Source organism: Pinus tabuliformis, chromosome Q (genome assembly GCF_031772625.1).
Source record: "Pinus tabuliformis cultivar Carrire ecotype Pingquan chromosome Q, CPIR1, whole genome shotgun sequence".
NCBI lineage: Eukaryota > Viridiplantae > Streptophyta > Pinopsida > Pinales > Pinaceae > Pinus > Pinus tabuliformis.
This window is the reverse complement of record NC_142296.1, coordinates 161,437,797-161,444,386: the sequence shown is the minus strand read 5'-3', so window position 1 is coordinate 161,444,386 and position 6,590 is coordinate 161,437,797. Positions and strand designations below refer to the sequence as shown.

Here is a 6,590-nt window from a genome sequence, read left to right as displayed (position 1 = left end):
AGGCTCTTAATGCTTCCTTCATAGCTTTGATCCCAAAACAGGAAGAAACCATGACTCCGAAGGGTTTCAAACCCATAGCTTTATGTAATGTGGTGTATAAAATTATTTCCAAGGTGATGGCCAATAAACTCAAGCCCCTTTTACCATCTCTCATCTCAGAGGAGCAAACGGGTTATGTGGAAGGAAGACAAATCCTTAATAACACCATCCAAGCTCATGAGGTGGTACACTCTCTAAAAAGCAACAAACAAGCTGGTATGATCATTCAGCTAGACCTAGCGAAAGCTTATGAAAATCTAAGTTGGTCTTATATAAAGGTAGTTCTAAGAGCTTATGGCTTCAACCAAAAATGGATGAGATGGATTATGGCACTAGTTACCACGACCATTTTTTCCATCCTGCTCAATGGCGCTCATTCAAGAACCTTCACACCCTCCAAAGGTCTCAGACAAGGGGATCCACTTTCACCCTTCATCTTTGTTGTCATGATGGAAGGGCTAGGCAGAGCGATTAAAATGGAAAATGCTGCAAGAAGAATCCAGGGTATCAAACTCACCTTGGATGGAGTGGCAAATATTCATCAACAATTTGTGGATGACACAATGCTATAGGGCATAACCACAGTCAAGGAAGCCAAAGCGATCAAAAAAATCTTAAATGACTTTGCTATGGTAGCTGGCACAGAGGTAAGCCTCAACAAATCAAAAGTTTTTTTCTTTAACACTAACATTGCTATTCAGAGAAACATCACCAGAATTCTTGGGTTTCAAAGGGACCAGTTACCTTCCAAGTATCAGGGCATACCTCTTACTGATAAACCTCTAAGCAAGGGTATGTGGGGGCCAATTTTGAATAAAATTCAGGACAAGATTAGGAAACGGACATGAAGGTGCTTAAATCTGGTGGGACGCCTTTTGCTCACACAAGCTGTCTTGCTGGCGATTCCCATTTTCATGTTTTCAGCTCTCCCTGCTCCCAAAGGAATTATGCAATATATCAAGAGCATTCAACCGGATTTTCTATGGGGCAGAGGAGAAGAGGAAAAAAATGGGCTTTAGTAGCTTGGGACAAAATCTACAAACCCAAGAGCCATGGTGGTTTGGGGCTTCATGACCCTGTAACCCGCAGTAGAGTTTCGGGAGCTAAACTTTGGTGGAGGTGACTCAAGGAATTGGAAACCCCTTGGGAAAAGCTATGGAAACAAAAATATGCAAAGAACTGGTAGGAGAAGGATCATATTCAAATGTTAGGGCATATTAAGGGATCCCACATTTGGAACCTTGCTTGGGAAAATAAAGGTATTGTCCAGCAACATAGTTTCTGGGAGATTCGAGCTGGAAACCTGGCATGGTTTTGGGAGGATAACTGGCAATAGGAACCCAATCTATAGAAGGATGAATTAGCAGCACTCAATAATGACACTAACAACAAAGGTCTGCTTATGGTAAATGACTTCTGCGATCATGCAAGGAACAACGGTAAATGGAGAATATGGAAGGATTTAGGTCACAATGAAGAGAGCCCTTTGAAGACCCAGGCAGACTTTCTTGCTCAGGATTTAGAGCAAAGGAAGATTTTGGTATCCTCCTTATCAGACCAACTAAGATGGGGAAGGAACACTGAAGGAAACTTCAGCCTCAAAAGAGCTAAATGAATAGCAACAGGGTTTAACTACCAAAACCCTAATCAAGTTTGGAAGAACCTTTGGCAGAAACCCTACTGGATGAAAATAAAATTGTTCATTTTGCTAGTTCAACAAAATAAAATTTTGACCTGGGAGAATCTCCTAAAAAGGGGTTTTATTGGACCATCCAAATGCTACCTATGTGGCTTAAATGAGGAGTCAATGGACCACCTACTCAACAACTTCCCTTTCACCTCCACTGTGTGGGAGTGGGTGGCCTTAGTATTTAGGCATACTGATAGGGATAGACTCAGCATTACCAACACTATGCAGAATTGGAGGAAAAACTTCTCTAGAAATGAAATCATCAACAAAGCTTGGACTCTAGTTCCAGGCTTTGTCATCTGGGATGTGTGGAAAGAACGTAATAGTAGGATCTTCAAGAACAAAGCAAGCCCAACCCAGTGCATAATTAAACAAATTTTAAGGCAGCTCAAAGACACAGTTAGAAGTTTGTCATGGAAACTTCCTAAGAACCCTCCTCTGCCCTAGGATGCTTGTATACTAATCCATTTGGGCCTCCAGTCAATAGTTCCATAGGACATAAATAAGAGTGTGAGCCAAATAAATGCAGATATGAATTTTTGGAAGCCTCCTCAACATGGCTTTTTAAAAGCTAATATAGACGGAGCGTCAAAGGGCAACCCAGAGTTAGCTAGTTTTGGGGGCGTTATAAGAGATGAGTAGGGATGCATAAAGGAGATCTTTCATAGTCACCTGGGGAGGGCCACTAATAATATGGTGGAACTCATGGCCCTAGAGCAGTGCTTGGAAATCCTAGTGGATTCAAATTTACACAATGTCATCATTGAAGCTGACTCGGAATTGATCATCAGAACGGTCAAGAAAATGTGTAATGGAACGACACCCAAAAAGTGTCGAGACATTGGATGTTATCATAGGTCTTTCACTGGATACATACCCACCTGCAAACCTTAAGAACCGTAAACTTTGTTCATGTGAAAAGAAAAGAAATTAGATTGGTTGATCGTCTGGAAAATGAAGGAGTGATTAGCAAGGAAGGCTGCACTAGGCAATTCTGGGAGGCGATGCCCCCAGGCAAACTATATGATGATTGACTCTATCAGGTTGGAGAAGACATGGAACTTTTCCAGATCTTCAGCAGGGAGAAGGAGGAAGACTAGAAAAAGGTAAAGAGTAAGGAGGTCCTTGGGCTGTGTTATCTCCCAAGGAAAAAAGATCCGATGAAGAAAAGTGGATTTACAGTTCCTTTTGGATTAGCGGCTGTGGTGTGGCTTAGTTTAAGCTGTTTCACGAGGAGCTCAAAAGGGGATAGCAAGTTCAGTCATAATTCAGGTAGTTCAGGGTTAAAGGGTCTAGGTTGGTGGATCTCGGTTGAGATAGATCTATGGTGCTCCAGCAAGGAAGGTACCTGATAGTTAACGAGGAGAGGCGGGTTGGGGAACCCACAAGTGGATTTTGGGCATAGGAAAGGTCGTAAATGGTAATTCCCTATTGGCTCTGATTCCACACACACAGTGACACGTAATAGCGAGACGAAAGAAGGAAACCGCTTTTCGGGCGGATTTGGAGGGCGCAAGTTCATTGGCCGAAATACGGGTGAGCCGTTAGATCTGGTGGAGCGAGATCGACGGTTGACAGATGAGGAGCAAGTTTCAAATTCGGGAAGTGTTGTGACTGTTGGATCTTGAATAGATCAACAATAAGGAAGTGCCAACGTATCTTTAGAAGGGTGGATTTCAAACTTTATTACACTGTGGTTTGTATTACCGTCGAGTCCGGTTTATTGTTATATTTTGTGCTAGTGGGCAGGCCGAAATCTTGGCGGACTGTTGGATATTTTGGACTTTGATTGAAGGTGCTGATCGGGTGTCTACGCAGTCTGTTTGAAACTTTGGCTCATGCACATTTTTGTGTGTTGTAAACTGAAAGATTCTTGCTTTCGAGTGTTGGGAGTCTTAGGTAGTGTGGCTAAAAGTAGTTGTAACTTTGAGAATCGTTGTTTGATTTTGTGGTTTTGTTGACTCTAATGGTGGTAAACCAGCATCGGGCTTGTCTGGTGTTGGTTTTGCACTGGTAAATACTTGTAGCATATGTAATGTACTTTTTACGGTTAATAGAAGGATTCACTCTTACTTGACCCAAAAAAAAGAAAAGTGGTGATGTTGCATCACCCTTTTCTAGGGTTAAAATTTCAACATTTTTCAGTCATGGCATTCAAAAGAAAAACCATGATCATGGAAAACCTTAAAATTCTAACAATTTTCAACCATGGCATTAAAGATCAAATAACATGACTCCAAATAACTTTAAAATTCTAACATTTTTCAAACATAGAATTAAAACCAAATATCATGAGTACAATTTTTTTTATAATTTCAACATTTTCCAACCATGGCATTATAAACCAAATATCATGAGTACAAAAAACACCTTAAAATTTCAACATTTTCCAACCATTATAATTAGATTTGGCTAATCTGGTATACGAGATGTGGTAGTCTAAAAATACTACTTTTTTTCCCTGAAAATGACAGGAATTCTGGTAAGATTTTGATAAAATTTGGTAGGGATTTTTGTAAATCTAGGTTACAGTTGCTAAACTTCAAGTCTTTAGGTGCCCCATAAGTTTTTGATGGTGCTAAATTAAATTTTCATCATCAAAAACATGATTCAAACACAACTACTACAAGAATTTTTGAAATTTTTTTTGCTCAGATTCTAGCCACTTTTTAATTATCTAGATAACTCATCCACTCAATATCCTTCTTCATAAAAGACCTATATAGACATAAACAAAATAGAGTACCTTGTGCGATGAGATATTTATTATATTGATTTCAATGAGAATTTATTGTGATGTTCTAAAACAATTAGTGAGTTGTGAAATCGTCTTGTGTGTGACCCTTTTTAACAACCCTATCGATCCAATTGGATAAACAATGAATTTGACGGTCATTTGACTTGTTATAGGACAATTTGACCATATATGACGTTTTAAATTTTTGAATGACCGTTTTTCTAGATGGATTTGGAAACGTGGAAAAAGTATTTTTGACAGTTAATGGTTTTTTTTTTTATAATAATGAAAACGTCCTTAATACCCATTCTATTTTACAAATATTTTATTTTCTGGTCTATTTTTATGAAAATGTCTTTAACACTCATTCTCTTCTGCAAATTCCAACAATTGGGTGTGAATATAAATGAACACTCAAGCCTGAAACCTTTTGAGGTCACATTAATATCATATAAATAAGTGGCTCACATACACAAAATAGGATAAGAACAAATGAGAGAGGATGAGAGGGCAGAACCGCAGTGGGACCAAAACACAAGAGATAAGAAACTTTCTTTACAAGATAAAGTTATGACAGAAACTCAGACGGCATTCTAACTTGTATTATTATCCATTACGAGCAGGGATCAGGAGGGCCGGAGCAAACTTCCAATCTAAGCAACATACCAATAATCAGCAAACTTCCAATCTAAGCAACATACTAATAATCAAGGCATTGGCGGATGACAGCAACGATCTGGACACATTTGCGGGCAGCATGGCTGTGTGGGTTGCCCGCAACGTTGCCACGGGTGCCCAAGAGTTTTCGCAAGGGTTGAGATTGTTCGATGAGAAGCAGTAATCGGTGCAGCTGTCAGAAGAAAGAGCATTCCAATCATCAACATAGGACTGTCTCCAATTCTAAATTTCTGCATTCTGACAATATTAAAACACCAACGCAACATTGAAGTTGAAGTAATGACTAATGTGTGTGCCTAAGAAAGGATTTAACTGCAGGAAATTTGTCAGTCTTGTTATCCTGTTCTTTCATACCTGGTGGTGTGTGTGTACTGAAGGATCGAGGAGAACCAGTGATCCGGGTAGCTGCTAGAAGAAACAGCATTCCAATCATCAACATATGGCCGCCTCCAATCCTAAATTTCTGCATTCTCGCAATGATAAAATAACGACACCCCAATCCTCGTAGAACCCAGAAAATGAATTACTCTCTCACAATGTCATCCATATAAATAACAACAGTTGCTTGGCACCGGCAGTGATCGAAATTTGAACGCGTCTCAGCATTTGGTCCTCCTTGGATGCTGTACTACATAGTTGCAATTTTCCAACGCCGGCCTTGGACTATGAATAGAAATGGAATAAATGTTGCAGATTGTCTGCCCTCCCACTACAAGATTTATCCTTTTTGGTCCGTCCAACATCATTTTTTTCCGGTTTGAATTGCCCTGTCAATATAATATTAATATTAATATGATTGTGTTCATTGAACATCACTTATTAACGAGGAATTTGGTCAGGAAAATGAATCAGTAGTAATGTTTTGAATTGCCATGTCAATATAATATTAATATTAATATAATTGTGTTCATTGAACATCACTTATTCCAGCAACTTGCCCTTTAATGAGAAATTTGGTAGAAAAATGAATCGGTTTTAATGTTTTTTAAACATGTATTTCTTTTGAGCATGAAAAAACAGTTTGTTTTATATTATGATTATATATATATATATATATATATATATATATATATATATATATATTTTTTTTGTGAACAGATAGTCTTCTTAAATCCAGTGAGATCCACAATTTGACTATAGAGAGGAGTAAATACTCTTCATACAAATATTTGAAATTGTATGTTAATATAAAATTGAGACTATGAATCTATATACGCTCTGCCCCATCCACAATTTATCACAGATTCACATTATGGGAATCTATAAGACTAAAATGCATCTCGGATCATTTACATGTTCTATATATAACCATAGTTACCAAATTCTAATTCGAATTTGATTCGATACGGAAAAAATTCTACCAAATTCTAATTCGAATTTGATTCGATAGGGAAAAAAATCGTCTATCTAAAATTCAATATGGAAAAAATTCGAGAATATACATTT

The 6,590-nt window shown here is 38.3% G+C and overlaps 1 long non-coding RNA gene across 1 annotated transcript; it reads right to left on the bottom strand.

Annotated features, from left to right (window-relative positions):
* Positions 1-4,965: 4,965 nt before the first annotated feature.
* On the bottom strand, positions 4,966-5,824 carry LOC149218754 (uncharacterized). The gene is made up of 2 exons (XR_016248642.1): positions 5,499-5,824; positions 4,966-5,316 (listed from the first exon to the last, which is right to left on the bottom strand). It is a non-coding gene; the product is annotated as an uncharacterized LOC149218754 (long non-coding RNA).
* Between the last annotated feature and the right edge of the window lie 766 nt (positions 5,825-6,590).